Genomic DNA, 21,460 nt, shown 5'->3' with positions numbered 1-21,460 from the left:
CAAACAACTTTGTGCTGAAACCTCAATTAGTTTCTCTGATGCAGCAGAACTGCAAGTTTCATGGACTTCCATCTGAAGATCCTTTTCAGTTCTTAACTGAATTCTTGCAGATATGTGATATTGTTAAGACTAATGGAGTAGATCCTGAAGTCTACAGGCTCATGCTTTTCCCTTTTGCTGTAAGAGACAGAGCTAGATTATGGTTGAATTCTCAACCCAAAGATAGCCTGAACTCTTGGGATAAGCTGGTCACGGCTTTCTTAGCCAAGTACTTTCCTCCTCAAAAGCTGAGCAAGCTTAGAGCTGATGTTCAAACCTTCAGACAGAAAGAAGGTGAATCCCTCTATGAAACTTGGGAAAGATACAAACAGTTGACCAAAAAGTGTCCTTCTGACATGCTTTCAAAATGGACCATCCTGGATATATTCTATGATGGTTTATCTGAGCTATCAAAGATGTCACTGGACACTTCTGCAGGTGGATCCATTCACCTAAAGAAAACGCCTGCAGAAGCTCAAGAACTCATTGACATGGTTGCTAATAACTAGTTCATGTACACTTCTGAAAGGAATCCTGTGAGTAATGGGACGCCTATGAAGAAGGGAGTTCTTGAGGTTGATACTCTGAATTCCATATTGGCTCAGAACAAAATATTGACTCAGCAAGTCAATATGATTTCTCAGAGTCTGCATGGAATGCAAGCTGCATCCAACAGTACTCAAGAGGCTTCTTATGCAGAAGAAGCTTATGATCCTGAGAACCCTGCAATAGCAGAGGTAAATTACTTAGGTGAACCTTATGGAAACACCTATAACTCATCATGGAGAAATCATCCAAATTTCTCATGGAAGGATCAAAAGCCTCAACAAGGCTTTAATAATGGTGGAAGAAACAGGTTTAGCAATAGCAAGCCTTTTTCATCATCCACTCAGCAACAGACAGAGAACTCAGAACAAAATACTTCTAATCTAGCAAATTTAGTCTCTGATCTATCTAAGGCCACTATGAGTTTCATGAATGAAACAAGGTCTTCCATTAGAAATTTGGAAGCACAAGTGGGCCAGCTGAGTAAAAGGATCACTGAAATTCCTCCTAGTACTCTCCCAAGCAATACAGAAGAGAATCCAAAAGGAGAGTGCAAGGCCATTGACATAAGCACCATGGCCGAACCCAAATAAGGAGAGGAGGACATGAATCCCAAGGAGGAAGACCTCCTGGGACGTCCAGTGATCAATAAGGAGCTTCCCTCTGAGGAACTAAAGGACTCTGAGGCTCATCTAGAGACCATAGAGATTCCATTGAACCTCCTTATGCCCTTCATGAGCTCTGATGAATATTCCTCTTCTGAAGAGAATGAGGATGTTACTGAAGAGCAAACTGCCAAGTTTCTTGGTGCAATCATGAAGCTGAATGCCAAATTATTTGGCATTGATACTTGGGAAGTTGAACCTCCCTTGTTCATCAATGAACTAAGTGATCTGGATCAACTGACATTGCCTCAGAAGAGACAGGATCCTGGAAAGTTCATAATACCCTGTACCATAGGCACCATGATCTTTAAGGCTCTGTGTGACCTTGGTTCAGGAATAAACCTCATGCCCCTCTCTGTAATAGAGAAACTGGGAATCTATGGGGTGCAAGCTGCTAAAATCTCATTAGAGATGGCAGACAATTCAAGAAAACAGGCTTATGGACAAGTAGAAGACGTGTTAGTAAAGGTTGAAGGCCTTTACATCCCTGCTGATTTCATAGTCCTGGATACTGGAAAGGAAGAGGATGAATCCATCATCCTAGGAAGACCTTTCCTGGCCACAGCAAGAGCTGTGATTGATGTTGACAGAGGTGAAATAGTCCTTCAATGGAATGAGGACTCCCTTGTGTTTAAAACTCAAGGATCTCCCTCTGCAACCATGGAGAGGAAGCAGAAAAAGCTTCTCTTAAAGCAGAGTCAACCAGAGCCCCCACAGTCAAACTCTAAGTTTGGTGTTGGGAGGCCACAACCAAACTCTAAGTTTGGTGTTGAACTCCCATATCCAAACTCTAAGTTTGGTGTTGGAGAGTCTCAACAAAGCTCTGCACATCTGTGAGGCTCCATGAGAGCCCACTGTCAAGCTATTGACATTAAAGAAGTGCTTGTTGGGAGGCAACCCAATGTTTATTTATCTAACTATATTTTTCTTAGTTATATGTCTTTATAGGTTCATGATCATGTGGAGTCATAAAATAAATATAAAAATTGAAAACGGAATAAAAAATAGCAGAAGAAAAATCACACCCTGGAGGAGTATCTGTCTGGCGTTCAAACGCCAGAACAGAGCATGGTTCTGGCGCTGAACACCCAGAATGGGCAGCATCCTGGCGCTGAACGCCCAGAACAAGCATGGTTCTGGCGTTCAACGCCAGAAATGGCAGCAAATGGGCATTGAACGCCCAAAATGGGCACCAACCTGGCGCTGAACGCCCAGAGTTGTGTGCAAGGGAATTTTACATGCCTAAATTGGTGCAGGGATGTAAATGCCTTGACACCTCAGGATCTGTGGACCCCACAGGATTATCCCAGGATCTGTGGACCCCATAGGATCATCTCAGGATCTGTGAGCCCCACAGGATCCCCACCTACCTCATCATCTCTCTTTCCATTCATGATCATCCCTTCTGTTTTCCATTTACCACTCACATCCATACACCCACTACCTTCAAAATTCAACATCTCTCTCTCTCACCCAATCCCACCCATATGGCCGAATACACACTCCCATCCATCTCCTCCAAATCTTCTTCTTATTTTTCTATTCTTTCTTCTTTTCCTCGAGGGCGAGCAACATTCTAAGTTTGGTGTGGTAAAAGCATAGTTTTTTTTGTTTTTTCCATAACCATTGATGGCACCTAAGGCCAGAGAAACCTCTAGAAAGAGGAAAGGGAAGACAAAAGCTTCCATCAAGGGTCTATAGCTCAGTGGTAGAACATTTGACTACAAATCAAGAGATCCTTGAGATACCTCAGGGGATACATTTTCTTCCACACAATTATTGGAAGCAACTAAGGGTGGAACATCAAGAGCACTCCATCATCCTTAATGAAATTAGAGAATATCTAAAAGCAATGAGGGAGGAGCAACAAAGACAAGGAAGAGACATAGAAGAGCTAAAGGACATCATTAGTTCCTCAAGAAGGAAACGCCACCATCACTAAGGTGGATTCATTCCTTGTTCTTATTTCTTCTATTTTTCGTTTTCTATGTTATGTGCTTATCTATGTTTGTGTCTTCATTACATGATCATTAGTAGTAGTAGCTATGTCTTAAAGTTATGAATGTCCTATGAATCCATCACCTCTCTTAAATGAAAAATGTTTTAATTCAAAAGAACAAGAAGTACATAAGTTTCGAATTTATCCTTGAACTTAGTTTAATTATATTGATGTAGTGACAATGCTTCTTGTTTTCTGAATGTATGCTTGAACAGTGCATATGTCTTTTGAAGTTGTTGTTTAAGAATGTTAAATATGTTGGCTCTTGAAAGAATGATGACTAGGAGACATGTTATTTGATAATCTGAAAAATCATAAAAATGATTCTTGAAGCAAGAAAAAGCAGCAAAGAACAAAGCTTGCAAAAAAAAAAAAATAGGCGAAGAAAAAAAAATAGAAAGAAAAGCAAGCAGAAAAAGCCAATAACCCTTAAAACCAAAAGGCAAGGGCAAATAAAAAGGATCCCAAGGCTTTGAGCATCAGTGGATAGGAGGGCCTAAAGGAATAAAATCCTGGTCTAAGCGGCTAAACCAAGCTGTCCCTAACCATGTGCTTGTGGCGTGTAGGTGTCAAGTGAAAACTTGAGACTGAGCGGTTAAAGTCAAGGTCCAAAGCAAAAAAAAGAAGAGTGTGCTTAAGAACCCTGGACACCTCTAATTGGAGACTTTAGCAAAGCTGAGTCACAATCTGAAAAGGTTCACCCAATTATATGTCTGTGGCATTTATGTATCCGGTGGTAATACTGGAAAACAAAGTGCTTAGGGCCACGGCCAAGACTCATAAAGAAGCTGTGTTCAAGAATCATCATACTGAACTAGGAGAGTCAATAACACTATTCAAAATCTGAAGTTCCTATAGATGCCAATCATTCTGAACCTCAATGGATAAAGTGAGATGCCAAAACTATTCAAGAGGCAAAAAGCTATAAGTCCCGCTCATATGATTGCAGCTATGTTTCATTGATAGTTTGGAATTTATAGTATATTCTCTTCTTTTTATCCTATTTGATTTTCAGGTTCTTGGGGACAAGCAACAATTTAAGTTTGGTGTTGTGATGAGCGGATAATTTATACGCTTATTGGCATTGTTTTTAGTATGCTTTTAGTAGAATCTAGTTACTTTTAGGGATGTTTTCATTAGTTTTTATGTTAAATTCACATTTCTGGACTTTACTATGAGTTTGTGTGTTTTTCTATGATTTCAGGTATTTTCTGGCTGAAATTGAGGGACTTGAGCAAAAATCTGATTCAGAGGTTGAAGAAGGACTGCTGATGCTGTTGGATTCTGACCTCCCTGCACTCAAAGTAGATTTTCTGGAGCAACAAAACACGAAATGGCGCGCTTTCAATTGCGTTGGAAAGTAGACATCCAGGGCTTTCCATAAATATATAATAATCCATACTTTGACCAAGAATAGACGATGTAAACTGGCGTTCAACGCCAGCTTTCTACCCAAATCTGGCGTCCAGCGCCAGAAAAGGAGCCAAAACCAGAGTTGAACGCCCAAACTGGCACAAAAGCTGGCGTTCAACTCCAAGAAGGACCTCTACACGTGCAACACTCAGGCTCAGCCCAAACACACACCAAGTAGGCCCAGGAAGTGGATTTATACATCAATTACTTACTCATGTAAACCCTAGTAGCTAGTTTATTATAAATAGGACCTTTTACTATTGTATTAGACATCTTTGGATTACCTTATGATCCTTTGATCACGTTTTGGGGGCTGGCCATCTCGGCCATGCCTGGACCTTCACTTATGTATTTTCAACGGTAGAGTTTCTACACTCCATAGATTAAGGTGTGGAGCTCTGTTGTTCCTCAAAGATTAATGCAAGTACTACTGTTTTCTATTCAATTCATCTTATTTCGCTTCTAAGATATCCATTCGCACCCAAGAACGTGAAGAAGGTGATGATTATGTGTGACGCTCATCACCATCTCCTCTATGAACACGTGCCTGACAAACACTTCCGTTCTACATGAAATAAGCTAGAATGAATATCTCTTAGATCTCTTAACCAGAATCTTCGTGGCGTAAGCTAGAATGATGGCGGCATTCAAGAGAATCCGGAAAGTCTAAACCTTGTCTGTGGTATTCCGAGTAGGATTCGATGAATGAATGACTGTGACGAGCTCCAAACTCGCGATTGCAGGGCGTTAGTGACAGACGCAAAAGGATAGTAAATCCTATTCCAGCATGATCGAGAACCGACAGATGAATAGCCGTGCCGTGACAGGGTGCGTGAGCATATTATTCACTGAGAGGATAAGATGAAGCCATTGGCAAGGGTGATGCCTCCAGACGATTAGCCGTGCCGTGACAGGGCATTGGATCATTTTCCCGAGAGATGACCGAAAGTAGCCATTGACAGTGGTAATGTATCACATAAAGCCAGCCATGGAAAGGAGTGAGACTGATTGGATGAAGATAGCAGGAAAGCAGAGGTTCAGAGGAACGAAAAGCATCTCCATTCGCTTATCTGAAATTCCTACCAATGAGTTACATAAGTATCTCTATCCCTATTTTATTATATAATATTCGAAAACACCATTATCACTTTATATCTGCCTGACTGAGATTTACAAGGTGACCATAGCTTGCTTCATACCAACAATCTCCGTGGGATTCGACCCTTACTCACGTAAAGTATTACTTGGACAACCCAGTGCACTTGCTGGTTAGTTGTATCGAAGTTGTGACAAATTATGAATGTGTAACCACGATTACGCGTACCAAGTTGCTCACGTGCCAGGAATAGTTTGAGCCTGGACATCACAATTTCGTGCACCACCAGCGTAAATCTAGCCTGAAAACATGGAAATAGTTAGTAGACAAGTTTTTAAATCAATTCTTCCCTCCAAGAAAGTTAACCCAGCTAAAGCTGGAGATCTAAGTTTTCAAACAAGAGAGCAATGAATCTCTTCATGATGCCTGGGAGAGGTATAGAAGGACGCTAAGAAAATATACCACTTAAATATTTTCAAAATGGGTACAGCTAGACATCTTTTACTATGGACTTTCAGACATGGCTAAAATGTCCTTGGACCACTTTGCTGATGGTTCCATACATATGAGAAAGACCATTGAGGAGGCTCACGAGCTTATTGAGACAGTTGCCACTAATCAGCATCTGTACTCAGCTGCTGAGACTTCTATGAAAGGAGAGGTTAAGGCAATATCTACTGAACATGACCCTCCAGAACAGGATGACCCATTGACTAAACAACTCCATGCCCTTGCCCAGCAACTACTGAAATTGCAAGAGGCTTTGCGAGAAACTCAGGCTTCCAACAGGAATGTAGAAGCCCAAATGACTCAAACAAGGCAACAGTTATCTAAGCAGATAACAGAAGAATGCCGGGTTATTCAACTGAGGAGTGGGAAATCCTTAAACACCCAACCTCAGTACAACAAAAGATCAAAGGAAGAAATGATAACAGAGGAACACCAGACTGCTGTCTAAGACATCTCTGAGGGCGTTGAACACCCAAAGAGGAATGTCATTGGTGTTCAACGCGAAGAAGGGGTATTCATCCCTGGCGTTAAATGCCCAAAAGGGGGCAGCAACCTTGGCGTTGAACGCCCAAGAGGGGATGATGTTTCTGGCGTTGAACACCAGGAAGAGGGTAGCAACAAGGGCGTTGAACGCCCAAACAAAGGTGGTCAATCACATACTGATAACATCCCTCAAAAGCAAGCTAATAACCCCCCTTCCAATACACAAGGCACTCAGCCTCCATCAACCATACTATAAATTCCAAACTATCAATGAAACATAGCTCCAATTAAATGAGCGGGACTTATAGCTTTTTGCCTCTTGAATAGTTTTGGCATCTCACTTTATCCATTGAAGTTCAGACTGATTGGCATCTATAGGAACTCAGAGTTCAGATAGTGTTATTGATTCTCCTAGTTCAGTATGATGATTCTTGAACACAGCTATTTTATGAGTCTTGGCCGTGGCCCTAGGCACTTTGTTTTCCAGTATTACCACCGGATACATAAATGCCACAGACACATAATTGGGTGAACCCTTTCAGATTGTGACTCAGCCTTGCTAAAGTCCCCAATTAGAGGTGTCCAGGGTTCTTAAGCACAGTCTTTTTTTTTTTTTTTTGCTTTGGACCTTGACTTTAACCACTCAGTCTCAAGTTTTCACTTGACACCTACACGCCACAAGCACATGGTTAGGGACATCTTGGTTTAGCCGCTTAGGCCAGGATTTTATTCCTTTAGGCCCTCCTATCCACTGATGCTCAAAGCCTTGGGATCCTCTTTACTTACCCTTGCCTTTTGGTTTTAAGGGTTATTGGCTTTTTGCTCTTGCCTCTTGGTTTTAAGTGCTTTTGGCTTTTTCTGCTTGCTTTTTCTTTCTATTTTTTTTCGCCTATTTTTTTTCTCTTTTTTTTTCTGCAAGCTTTGTTCTTTGCTGCTTTTTCTTGCTTCAAGAATCGTTTTTATTTTTCAGATTATCAAATAACATGTCTCCTTGTCATCATTCTTTCAAGAGCCAACATATTTAACATTCTTAAACAACAACTTCAAAAGACATATGCACTATTCAAGCATTTATTCAGAAAACAAGAAGCATTATCACCACATCAATATAATTAAACTAAGTTCAAGGATAAATTCGAAACTCATGTACTTCTTGTTCTTTTGAATTAAAACATTTTTCATTTAAGAGAGGTGATGGATTCATAGGACATTCATAACTTTAAGACATAGTTACTAACTACTAATGATCATGTAATAAGACACAAACATAGATAAGCACTTAACATAGAGAAAACGAAAAACAGAGAATGTAAGAACAAGGAATGAGTCCACCTTAGTGATGGTGACGTTTCCTTCTTGAGGAACCAATGACGTCTTTGAGCTCTTCTATGTCCCTTCCTTCTCTTTGTTGCTCCTTCCTCATTGCTTTTTGATCTTCTCTTATTTCATGAAGGATGATGGAGTGCTCTTGATGTTCCACCCTTAGTTGTCCCATGTTGGAACTTAATTCTCCTATGGAGGTGTTGATTTGCTCCCAATAGTTTTGTGGAGGAAAATGCATATGAGGCATCTCCGGGATCTCATGGTGATGAGCTTCCTGTGCCTCTTGAGCTCTATGAATGGGCTCTCTTGCTTGCTCCATCTTTTTCTTAGTGATGGGCTTCTCTTCCTCAATGTGAATGTCTCCTTCTATGGAAGCTCCAGCTGAGTAACATAGATGGCAAATAAGATGAGGAAAAGCTAGCCTTGCCCTAGGAGAGGGCTTTTCGGCTATTTTGTAGAGTTCAAGGGAGATGACTTCATGAACCTCTACTTCTTCTCCAATCATGATGCTATGGATCATGATGGCCCGATCCACAGTAACTTCAGATCGGTTGCTAGTGGGGATGATGGAGCGTTGGATGAACTCCAACCATCCTCTAGCTACAGGCTTGAGGTCCAATCTTCTTAGTTGAACTGGCTTGCCTTTGGAGTTAATCTTCCATTGAGCTCCTTCCACACATATGTCCATGAGGACTTGGTCCAACCTTTGATTAAAGTTGACCCTTCTAGTGTAGGGGCGTTCATCTCCTTGCATCATAGGCAAGTTAAACGCCAACCTCACATTTTCCGGACTAAAATCCAAGTATTTCCCCCGAACCATTGTAACATAGTTCTTTGGATCCGGGTTCTTACTTTGATCATGGTTCTTGGTGATCCATGCATTGGCATAGAACTCTTGAACCATTAGGATGCCAACTTGTTGGATGGGATTTGTTAGAACTTCCCAACCTCTTCTTTGAATTTCATGTCGGATCTCTGGATACTCATTTCTTTTGAGTTTGAAAGGGACCTCGGGGATCACCTTCTTCTTGGTCACAACATCATAGAAGTGGTCTTGATGAGTTTTGGAGATGAATCTTTCCATCTCCCATGACTCGGAGGTGGAAGTTTTTGTCTTCCCTTTCCCTTTTCTAGAGGATTCTCCGGTCTTAGGTGCCATCAATGGTAATGGAAAAACAAAAAGCTTATGCTTTTACCACACCAAACTTAGAATATTGCTCGCCCTCGAGCAAGAAAATAAAGAATTAGATGAAGAAGAAGAAGAAAAGATGGAGAAGAGGGGGGAGGTGTGTTTCGGCCAAGAAGAGAAGAGAGGGTTGTGTTGTGTGAAAATGAGGAAGAATGGAAGGCTTTATATAGGGAAGGGAGGGGGGTTAAGGTTCGCCCATATGGGTGGGTTTGGGTGGGAAATTAATTTGAATTTTAAAGGTAGGTGGAGTTTATTGGGTAGGTTTATGGGGAAGTGTGGGTGGATGTGAGTGGTGAAGGGTTAATAGGGAAGAGAGATGGAGGTGATAGGTGAAGGGTTTTGGGGAAGAGTGTTTATTGGGAATAGAGGATGATTTAGAAGAGAGAAGAGAGTGAGTGGAGGTAGGTGGGGATCCTGTGGGATCCACAGATCCTGAGATGATCCTGTGGGGTCCACAGATCCTGAGGTGTTCAAGGATTTACAACCTTGCACCAAATTGGGCATGCAAAATGCTCTTGCACACAACTCTGGGCGTTCAGCGCCAGATTGGTGCTTGTTCTGGGCGTTGAACGCCCATTTGTTGCCCATTTCTGGCGTTGAACGCCAGAACCATGCTTGTTCTGGGCGTTCAGCTCCAGCTCTTCTCCAGGGTGCATTTCTGGCGTTCAAACGCCCAGATGCTGCCCATTTCTGGCGTTCAGCGCCAGAACCATGCTCTGTTCTGGTATTGAACGCCCAAAACATGCTTCTTACTGGCGTTTAAACGCTAGTAAGGTCTTCCTCCAGGGTGTGATTTTTCTTCTGCTATTTTTGATTCCGTTTTCAATTTTTATATTTATTTTATGATTCCACATGATCATGAACCTAATAAAATATGAAAAACAATGAAAATTAGATAAATAAACATTGGGTTGCCTCCCAACAAGCGCTTCTTTAAGGTCAATAGCTTGACAGTGGGCTCTCATGGAGCCTCACAGATGTGCAGAGCTTTGTTGAGACCTCCCAACACCAAACTTAGAGTTTGGATATGGGGGTTTGACACCAAACTTTGAGTTTGGTTGTGGCCTCCCAACACCAAACTTAGAGTTTGACTGTGGGGGCTTTGTTTGACTCTGCTTTGAGAGAAGCTCTTTATGCTTCCTCTCCATGGATGCAGAGAGAGATCCTTGAGTTGTAAACACAAGGTTGTCCTCATTTATTTGAAGGATCAATTCTCCTCTGTCCACATCAATCACAGCTCTTGCTGTGGCTAGGAAAGGCCTTCCTAGGATGATGGATTCATCCTCTTCCTTTCCAGTATCCAAGACTATGAAATCATTTGGGATGTAAAGGGCTTCAACCTTCACTAACACGTCCTCTACTTGTCCATAAGCCTGTTTTCTTGAATTGTCTGCCATCTCTAATGAAATTTTAGCAGCTTGCACCCCATAGATTCCTAGTTTCTTTATTACAGAGAGGGGCATGAGGTTTATTCCTGAACCAAGGTCACACAGAGCCTTAAAGATCATGGTGCCTATGGTACAAGGTATTATGAACTTTCCAGGATCCTGTCTCTTCTGAGGCAATGTCAGTTGATCCAGATCACTTGGTTCATTGGTGAACAAGGGAGGTTCGTCTTCCCAAGTTTTAATACCAAATAATTTGTCATTTAGCTTCATGATTGCACCAATGAATTTGGCGGCTTGCTCTTCAGTAACATCCTCATTCTCTTCAGAAGAGGAATACTCATCAGAGCTCATGAATGGCATAAGGAGGTTCAATGGAATCTCTATGGTCTCTAGATGAGTCTCAGATTCCTTAGGTTCCTCAGAGGGGAGCTCCTTATTGATCACTGGACGTCCCAGGAGGTCTTCCTCCTTGGGATTCACGTCCTTCTCCTCTCTTGTGGGTTCGGCCATGGTAATTAATTCAATGGCCTTGCACTCTCCTTTTGGATTCTCTTCTGTATTGCTTGGGAGAGTACTAGGAGGGATTTCAGTGATCCTTTTACTCAGCTGGCCCACTTGTGCCTCCAAATTTCTAATGGATGACCTTGTTTCATTCATGAAACTCACAGTGGCCTTAGATAGATCAAAGACTAAGTTTGCTAAATTAGAGGTATTTTGTTCAGAGTTCTCTGTCTATTACTGAGTGGATGATGGAAAAGGTTTACTATTGTTAAACCTGTTTTTTCCACCATTATTAAAGTCTTGTTGAGGCTTTTGATCCTTCCATGAGAAATTTGGATGATTTCTCCATGATGGGTTATAGGTGTTTCCATAAGGTTCACCCATATAATTTACCTCTGCTATTGCAGGGTTTTCAGGATCATAAGCTTCTTCTTCAGAAGATGCCTCTTGAGTACTGTTGGATGCAGCTTGCATTCCATTCAGACTCTGACAAATCATATTAACTTGCTGAGTCAATATTTTATTCTGAGCCAGTATGGCATTCAGAGTATCAATTTCAAGAACTCCCTTCTTCATAGGCGTCCCATTACTCACAGGATTCCTCTCAGAAGTGTACATGAACTGGTTATTAGCAACCATGTCAATGAGTTCTTGAGCTTCTGCAGGCGTTTTCTTTAGGTGAATGGATCCACCTGTAGAAGTATCCAATGACATCTTTGATAACTCAGATAAACCATCATAGAATATATCCAGGATGGTCCATTCTAAAAGCATGTCAGAAGGACACTTTTTGGTCAGCTGCTTGTATCTTTCCCAAGCTTCATAGAGGGATTCACCTTCTTTCTGTCTGAAGGTTTGAACATCAGCTCTAAGCTTGCTCAGCTTTTGAGGAGGAAAGAACTTGGCTAAGAAAGCCATGACCAGCTTATCCCAAGTGTTCAGGCTGTCTTTGGGTTGAGAGTCCAACCATATTCTAGCTCTGTCTCTTACAGCAAAAGGGAAAAGCATGAGCCTGTAGACTTCAGGATCTACTTCATTAGTCTTAACAGTATCACAGATCTGTAAGAATTCAGTTAAGAACTGAAAAGGATCTTCAGATGAAAGTCCGTGAAACTTGCAGTTCTGCTGCATCAGAGAAACTAACTGAGGTTTTAGCTCAAAATTGTTTGCTCCAATGGTAGGAATGGAGATGCTTCTTCCATGTAAATTGGAATTAGGTGCAGTAAAGTCACCAAACATTCTCCTTGCATTATTATTGTTGGGTTTGGCTGCCATCTCCTTTACTTGTTCGAAATTTTCAATAAGGTTGTCTCTGGATTGTTGTAATTGAGCTTCTCTTAGTTTTCTCTTCAGAGTCCTTTCAGGTTCTGGATCAGCTTCAACAAGAATGCCTTTTTCTTTGTCCCTTCTCATAAGAAAGAGAAGAGAAAAAGAAAAGAAGAGGAATCCTCTATGTCACAGTAAAGAGGTTCCTTATTGTTAGTAGAAGAAGAAAAGAAGAAAAAAATTCGAACACAGATAGAAGAGGGGGTTCGAATTTGGTGAGTGATGTGAGGAAGAGATGTTAGTAGATGAATAAATAAATAGAATAAGATGAGAGAGGGAGAGAATTTTCGAAAATAATTTTTGAAAAAGGTTAGTAATTTTTTTTGAAAAGTTTAAAATCAAAAGCTAAAATAATTAATTAAGTAAAAAGAATTTTTGAAAAAGAGGGAGATATTTTCGAAAATTAGAGAGAGAAAGTTAGTTAGGTGGTTTTGAAAAAGATAAGAAACAAACAAAAAGTTAGTTAGTTAGTTGAAACAAATTTTTGAAAAGATAAGAAGTTAGGAAGTTAGAAAAGATATTTTGCAATCACTTTTTTGAAAAAGGTAAGATAAGAAGATATTTTTGAAAAGATATGATAGAAATTAGTTTTTGAAAAAGATTTGATTTTTAAAAATCTCAATTAATGCCTTGATTCACAAGAAATCACAAGATATGATTCTAGAACTTAAAGTTTGAATCTTTCTTAACAAGTAAGTAATAAACTTGAAATTTTTGAATCAAAACATTAATTGATGGTGTTATTTTCGAAAATTATGTAATAAGAAAAAGATTTTTGAAAAATTTTTTGGAATTTTCGAAAATAACTAAGAAATTTGAAAAAGATTTGATTTTTGAAAAAGATTTTGAAAAAGATAAGATTTTCAAATTGAAAATTTGATTTGACTCATAAAAACAACTAGATTTTAAAAATTTTTGAAAAAGTCAAATCTAATTTTCGAAATTTTAAGAGAGAAAAAAGGAAAGATATTTTTTTGATTTTTGAATTTTTATGATGAGAGAGAAAAACAAGAAAAATGTTGCAATGCATGAAAGTTATGGATCAATATAATGAATGCACGCAAGAATGCTATGAATGTCAAGATGAACACCAAGAACACTATGAAGATCAAGATGAACATCAAGAACACATTTTTGAAAAATTTTTAATGCAAAGAAAACATGCAAGACACCAAACTTAGAATTATTTAATGCTTAGACATAAAGAATTCAGGAATGCATATGAAAAACAAGAAAAGACACAAAACATGCAAATGCAAAGATCAAACAAGAAGACTTACCAAGAACAACTTGAAGATCATGAAGAACACTATGAATGCATGAATTTTTTTCGAAAAATGTAAAATGAACATGCAATTGACACCAAACTTATAACATGACTCAAGAATCAAACAAGAAACACAAAAAATATTTTTGATTTTTATGATTTTCTAATTTTTTTTTATTTTTTCTTTTAATGTTTTTCGAAAATCATTTTGAAAAAGAAAAATAAGGATCCCAAAATTTTTAATATGAATTCCAGGAATCTTATGCTCTTTAGTCCAAAGCTCCAATCAAAGGGTCAGGCATGGCTTAATAGCCAGCCAAGCTTTAGTATGTAACTCAAACATGACACGCCTGACATACCCTACAGCCAGCCAGGCTTCAACATGCTTCATGAAACACTAGAATTCATTCTTAAAAATTCTGAAGAAAAAAATATTTTTGAAAACATTCTTATTTTATTTTATTTTATTATTAAATTATTAATTTTTTTTTTTGGAAAAATTTTTCGAAAACAAAAGGAAAATTTTTGAAATATTTTTGAAAACTTTTTGAAAACAAAATAAGAAGAAAATTACCTAATCTGAGCAACAGAATGAACCGTCAGTTGTTCAAACTCGAACAATCCCCGGCAACGGCTCCAAAAACTTGGTATGCGAAATTGTTACTCAGGTTGTGAATTATTGTTCGAAATTGATTCCCTGGCGATGGCACCAAAAACGGATGCACAAAACCATGGTCTAAACATATCTTCACAACTTCGCATAACTAACCAGCAAGTGCACTGGGTCGTCCAAGTAATAAACCTTACGTGAGTAAGGGTCGATCCCACGGAGATTGTTGGTATGAAGCAAGCTATGGTCACCTTGTAAATCTCAGTCAGGCGGATATAAAATAGTTATGGAGTTTTCGAAATTAATACTAAAATAAGGATAGAAATACTTATGTAAATCATTGGTGAGAATTTCAGATAAGCGTATGGAGATGCATTCATTCCTCTGAACCTCTGCTTTCCTGCTGTCTTCATCCAATCCGTCTTACTCCTTTCTATGGCTGGCTTTATGTAAGGATGTCACCGGTGTTAATGGCTACTTTCAATCCTCTCGGGAAAATGGTCCAAATGCTCTGTCACAGCACGGCTAATCGTCTGGAGGCATCACCCTTGTTGTTGGTTGCATCCTATTCCTCTCTGTGCAAATGGTCCGATGCGCTGTCACTGCATGGCTAATCATCTTGGAGGTTCTCGATCATACTGGAATAGAATTTACTATCCTTTTGCGTCCGTCACTACGCCCAGCACTCGCGAGTTTGGAGTTCGTCACAGTCATTCAATCCCAGAGGCCTACTCGGAATACCACGGACAAGGTTTAGACTTTCCGGACTCTCATGAATGCCGCCATCAATCTAGCTTATACCACGAAGATTCTGAATAAGAGATCTAAGAGATACTCATTCAAGCTAATGTAGAACGGAAGTGGTTTTCAAGCACGCGTTCATAGGGAATGATGATGATTGTCACGTTCATAACATTCAGGTTAAAGTGCGATTGAATATCTTAGAAACTGAATAAGTTGAATTGAATAGAAAACAGTAGTACTTTGCATTAATCCGTGAGGAACAGCAGAGCTCCACACCTTAATCTATGGAGTGCAGAAACTCTACCATTGAAAATACATAAGTGATAATGGAGATCATTGGTCTCGGCCCCAGAGGGGAACCGGAGTAACCAAGACTACGAATACAATGATAAAAAGTTCTATTTATAATAAACTAGTCACTAGGGTTTACAGAAGTAAGTAATTGATGCATAAATCCACTTCCGGGGCCCATTTGGTGTGTGCTTGGGCTGAGCTTGAAGTCTACACGTGGAGAGGTCATTCTTGGAATTGAATGCCAGCTTTTGTGCCAGTTTGGGCGTTGAACTCCACTTTGCAACTTGTTTCTGGCGCTGGACGCCAGAATTGGACAGAGAGCTGGCGTTGAACGCCAGTTTGTGTCGTTTAAACTTGGGCAAAGTATGGACTATTATATATTTCTGGAAAGCCCTGGATGTCTACTTTCCAATGCAATTGGAAGCGCGCCATTTTGAGTTCTGTAGCTCCAGAAAATCTATTTTGAGTGCAGGGAGGTCAGAATCCAATAGCATCAGCAGTCCTTCTTCAACCTCTGAATCTGATTTTTGCTCAAGTCCCTCAATTTCAGCCAGAAAATACCTGAAATCACAGAAAAATACACAAACTCATAGTGAAGTCCAGAAATGTGAATTTAACATAAAAACTAATGAAAACATCCCTAAAAGTAACTAGATCCTACTAAAAACATACTAAAAACAATGCCAAAAAGCGTATAAATTATTCGCTCATCACAACACCAAACTTAAATTGTTGCTTGTCCCCAAGCAACTAAAAATCAAATAGGATAAAAAGAAGAGAATATACTATAAATTCCAAACTATCAATAAAACATAGCTCCAATCAAATGAGCGGGACTTATAGCTTTCTGCCTCTTGCATAGTTCTGGCATCTCACTTTATCCACTGAGGTTCAGAATGATTGGCATCTATAGGAACTCAGAGTTCAGATAGTGTTATTGATTCTCCTAGTTTAGTATGATGATTCTTGAACACAGCTATTTTATGAGTCTTGGCCTTGGCCCTAAGTACTTTATTTTCCAATATTACCACCGGATACATAAATGCCACAGACACATAATTGGGTGAACCTTTTCAGATTGTGACTCAGCTTTGCTAAAGTCCCCAATTAGAGGTGTCCAGGGTTCTTAAGCACACTCTTTTTTTTGCTTTGGACCTTGACTTTAACCGCTCAGTCTCAAGTTTTCACTTGACAACTACACGCCACAAGCACATGGTTAGGGACAGCTTGGTTTAGCCGCTTAGACCAGGATTTTATTCCTGTAGGCCCTCCTATCCACTGATGCTCAAAGCCTTGGGATCCTCTTTATTTAACCTTGCCTTTTGATTTTAAGGGTTATTGGCTTTTTGCTCTTGCCTCTTGGTTTTAAGAGCTTTTGGCTTTTTCTGCTTGCTTTTTCTTTCTATTTTTTTCGCCTATTTTTTTTTCTTTTTTTTTCTGCAAGCTTTGTTCTTTGCTGCTTTTTCTTGCTTCAAGAATCATTTTTATGATTTTTCAGATTATCAACTAACATGTCTCCTTGTCATCATTCTTTCAAGAGACAACATATTTAACAATCTTAAACAACAACTTCAAAAGACATATGCACTGGTTAAGCATACATTCAGAAAACAAGAGGCATTGTCACCACATTAATATAATTAAACTAAGTTCAAAGATAAATTCAAAATTCATGTACTTCTTGTTCTTTTGAATTAAAACATTTTTCATTTAAGAGAGGTGATGGATTCATAGGACATTCATAACTTTAAGACAAAGTTACTAACTACTAATGATCATGTAATGAAGACACAAACATAGATAAGCACTTAACATAGAGAAAATGAAAAACAGAAGAAATAAGAACAAGGAATGAATCCACCTTAGTGATGGTGGCGTTTCCTTCTTGAGGAACCAATGATGTCCTTGAGCACTTCTATGTCTCTTCCTTGTCTTTGTTGCTCCTCCCTCATTGCTTTTTGATCTTCTCTAATTTCATGAAGGATGATGGAGTGCTCTTGATGTTCCACCCTTAATTGTCCCATGTTGGAACTTAATTCTTCTAGGGAGGTGTTGAATTGCTCCCAATAGTTTTGTGGAGGAAAATGCATTTGAGGCATCTCCGGGATCTCATGGTGATGAGCTTCCTACGCCTCTTGAGCTCCATGAATGGGCTCTCTTGCTTGCTCCATCTTTTTCTTAGTGATGGGCTTTTCTTCCTCAATGGGAATGTCTCCTTCTATGGAAGCTCCAGCTGAGTAACATAGATGGCAGATAAGATGAGGAAAAGCTAGCCTTGCCCCAGGAGAGGGCTTTTCGGCTATTTTGTAGAGTTCAAGGGAGATGACTTCATGAACCTCTACTTCTTCTCCAATCATGATGCTATGGATCATGATGGCCCGATCCACAGTAACTTCAGATCAGTTGCTAGTGGGGATGATGGAGCGTTGGATGAACTCCAACCATCCTCTAGCCACAGGCTTGAGGTCCAATCTTCTTAGTTGAACTGGCTTGCCTTTGGAGTCAATCTTCCATTGAGCTCCTTCCACACATATGTCCATGAGGACTTGGTCCAATCTTTGATTAAAGTTGACCCTTCTAGTGTAGGGGCGTTCATCTCCTTGCATCATAGGCAAGTTAAACGCCAACCTCACATTTTCCGGACTAAAATCCAAGTATTTCCCCCGAACCATTGTAACATAGTTCTTTGGATCCGGGTTCTTACTTTGATCATGGTTCTTGGTGATCCATGCATTGGCATAGAACTCTTGAATCATTAGGATGCCGACTTGTTGGATGGGATTTGTTAGAACTTCCCAACCTCTTCTTTGAATTTCATGTCGGATCTCCGGATACTCATTTCTTTTGAGTTTGAAAGGGACCTCGGGGATCACCTTCTTCTTGGCCACAACATCATAGAAGTGGTCTTGATGAGCTTTGGAGATGAATCTTTCCATCTCCCATGACTCGGAGGTGGAAGTTTTTGTCTTCCCTTTCCCTTTTCTAGAGGATTCTCCGGTCTTAGGTTCCATCAATGGTAATGGAAAAACAAAAAGCTTATGCTTTTACCACACCAAACTTAGAATATTGCTCGCCCTCGAGCAAGAAAATAAAGAATTAGATGAAGAAGAAGAAGAAAAGATGGAGAAGAGGGGGGAGGTGTGTTTCGGCCAAGAAGAGAAGAGAGGGTTGTGTTGTGTGAAAATGAGGAAGAATGGAAGGCTTTATATAGGGAAGGGAGGGGGGGTTAAGGTTCGCCCATATGGGTGGGTTTGGGTGGGAAATTGATTTGAATTTTGAAGTTAGGTGGAGTTTATTGGGTAGGTTTATGGGGAAGAGTGGGTGGATGTGAGTGGTGAAGGGTTAATAGGGAAGAGAGATGGAGGTGATAGGTGAAGGGTTTTGGGGAAGAGTGTTTATTGGGAATAGAGGATGATTGAGAAGAGAGAAGAGAATGAGTGGAGGTAGGTGGGGATCCTGTGGGGTCCACAGATCCTGAGATAATCCTGTGGGGTCCACAGATCCTGAGATGATCCTATGGGGTCCACAGATCCTGAGGTGTTCAAGGATTTACAACCTTGCACCAAATTAGGCATGTAAAATGCCCTTGCACACAACTCTGGGCGTTTAGCGCCAGGTTGGTGCCCATTTTGGGCGTTCAACGCCCATTTGTTGCCCATTTCTGGCGTTGAACGCCAGAACCATGCTTGTTCTGGGCATTCAGCGCCAGCTCTTCTCCAAGGTGCAATTCTGGCGTTTAGCGCCCAGATGCTGCCCATCTTGGGCGTTCAGCGCCCAGATACTGCCCATTTTGGGCGTTCAGCGCCAGAACCATGCTCTGTTCTGGCGTTGAACGCAAGACAGGTGCTTCCTCCAGGGTGTGATTTTTCTTTCGCTGTTTTTGATTCTGTTTCTGAATTTTTCGTTTATTTTGTGACTCCACATGATCATGAACCTAAGAAAACATGAAAAACAAAAATAAAATTAGATAAATAAACATTGGGTTGCCTCCCAACAGGCGCTTCTTTAATGTCAATAGCTTGACAGTGGGCTCTCATGGAGCCTCACAGATGTGCAGAGCTTTGTTGAGACCTCCCAACACCAAACTTAGAGTTTGGATATGGGGGTTTGACACCAAACTTAGAGTTTGGTTGTGGCCTCCCAACACCAAACTTAGAGTTTGACTGTGGGGGCTTTGGTTGACTCTGCTTTGAGAGAAGCTTTTTCTGCTTCCTCTCCATGGATGCAGAGAGAGATCCTTGAGTTGTAAACACAAGGTTGTCCTTATTTAATTAAAGGATCAATTCTCCTCTGTCCACATCAATCACAGCTCTTGCTGTGGCTAGGAAAGGTCTTCCTAGGATGATGGATTCATCCTCTTCCTTTCCAGTATCCAGGACTATGAAATCAGCAGGGATGTAAAGGCCTTCAACCTTTACTAACACGTCCTCTACTTGTCCATAAGCCTGTTTTCTTGAATTGTCTGCCATCCCTAATGAGATTTTAGCAGCTTGCACCCCATAGATTCCCAGTTTCTCTATTACAGAGAGGTGCATGAGGTTTATTCCTGAACCAAGGTCACACAGAGCCTTAAAGATCATGGTGCCTATGGTACAAGGTATTATGAACTTTTCAGGATCCTGTCTCTTCTGAGGCAATGTCATTTGATCCAGATCACTTAGTTCATTGGTGAACAAGGGAGGTTCAACTTCCCAAGTTTCAATACCAAATAATTTGGCATTTAGCTTCATGATTGCACCAAGGAACTTGGCAGCTTACTCTTCAGTAACATCCTCATTCTCTTCAGAAGAGGAATACTCATCAGATCTCATGAATGGCATAAGGAGGTTCAATAGAATCTCTATGGTCTCTAGATGAGTCTCAGATTCCTTAGGTTCCTCAGAGGGAAGCTCCTTATTGATCACTGGACGTCCCAGGAGGCCTTCCTCCTTGGGATTCACGTCCTTCTCCTCTCTTGTGGGTTCGGCCATGGTAATTAATTCAATGGCCTTGCACTCTCCTTTTGGATTCTCTTCTATATTGCTTGGGAGAGTACTAGGAGGGATTTCAGTGATCCTTTTACTCAGCTGGCCCACTTGTGCTTCCAAATTTCTAATGGAAGACCTTGTTTCATTCATGAAACTCACAGTGGCCTGAGATAGATCAGAGACTAAATTTGCTAAGCTAGATGGATTCTGCTCAGAATTCTCTGTCTGTTGCTGAGTGGATGATGGAAAAGGCTTGCTATTGCTAAACCTGTTTCTTCCACCATTATTAAAGCCTTGTTGAGGCTTTTGATCCTTCCAGGAGAGGTTTGGGTGATTTCTCCATGATGGATTGTAGGTGTTTCCATATGGTTCACCCATGTATTTTAACTCTGCTATTGCAGGGTTCTCAGGATCATAAGTTTCTTCCTCAGAAGATGCCTCTTGAGTACTGTTGGATGCTGCTTGCATTCCATTCTGACTCTGAGAAATCATATTGACTTGCTGAGTCAATATTTTGTTCTGAGCCAGTATGGCATTCAGAGTATCAATTTCAAGAACTCCCTTCTTCATAGGCGTCCCATTACTCAAAGGATTCCTCTCAGAAGTGTACATAAACTGGTTATTAGCAACCATGTCAATGAGTTCTTGAGCTTCTGCAGGCATTTTCTTTAGGTGAATTGATCCACCTGCAGAAGTATCCAATGACATCTTTGATAGCTCAGATAAACCATCATAGAATATATCCCGGATGGTCCATTCTGAAAGCATGTCAGAAGGACACTTTTTGGTCAACTGCTTGTATCTTTCCCAAGCTTCATAGAGGGATTCACCTTCTTTCTGTCTAAAGGTTTGAACATCAGCTCTAAGCTTGCTCAGCTTTTGAGGAGGAAAGAACTTGGCTAAGAAAGTTGTGACCAGCTTATCACAAGAGTTCAGGCTGTCTTTGGGTTGAGAGTCCAACCATATTCTAGCTCTGTCTCTTACAGCAAAAGGGAAAAGCATGAGCCTGTAGACTTCAGGATCTACTTCATTAGTCTTAACAGTATCACAGATCTGCAAGAATTCAGTTAAGAACTGAAAAGGATCTTCAGATGAAAGTC

At 40.3% G+C, this 21,460-nt stretch overlaps 3 non-coding genes across 3 annotated transcripts; 2 read left to right on the top strand and 1 right to left on the bottom strand.

Moving 5' to 3' along the window:
* Window positions 1-293: 293 nt before the first annotated feature.
* On the bottom strand, window positions 294-401 carry LOC112788348 (small nucleolar RNA R71). Its single transcript, XR_003195715.1, has one exon. It is a non-coding gene; the product is annotated as a small nucleolar RNA R71 (small nucleolar RNA).
* An 11,519-nt stretch (window positions 402-11,920) lies between these two features.
* LOC112787681 (small nucleolar RNA R71) lies at window positions 11,921-12,028 on the top strand. The gene has a single exon (XR_003195080.1). It is a non-coding gene; the product is annotated as a small nucleolar RNA R71 (small nucleolar RNA).
* Window positions 12,029-21,122: 9,094 nt separating this feature from the next.
* LOC112788660 (small nucleolar RNA R71) lies at window positions 21,123-21,230 on the top strand. The gene has a single exon (XR_003196017.1). It is a non-coding gene; the product is annotated as a small nucleolar RNA R71 (small nucleolar RNA).
* The last annotated feature ends 230 nt before the right edge of the window (window positions 21,231-21,460 follow it).

This window comes from Arachis hypogaea, chromosome 20 (assembly GCF_003086295.3).
Source record: "Arachis hypogaea cultivar Tifrunner chromosome 20, arahy.Tifrunner.gnm2.J5K5, whole genome shotgun sequence".
Lineage (NCBI taxonomy): Eukaryota > Viridiplantae > Streptophyta > Magnoliopsida > Fabales > Fabaceae > Arachis > Arachis hypogaea.
Note: the sequence above shows the minus strand (reverse complement) of the source record. Positions and strands in the feature narration are given on the sequence as shown.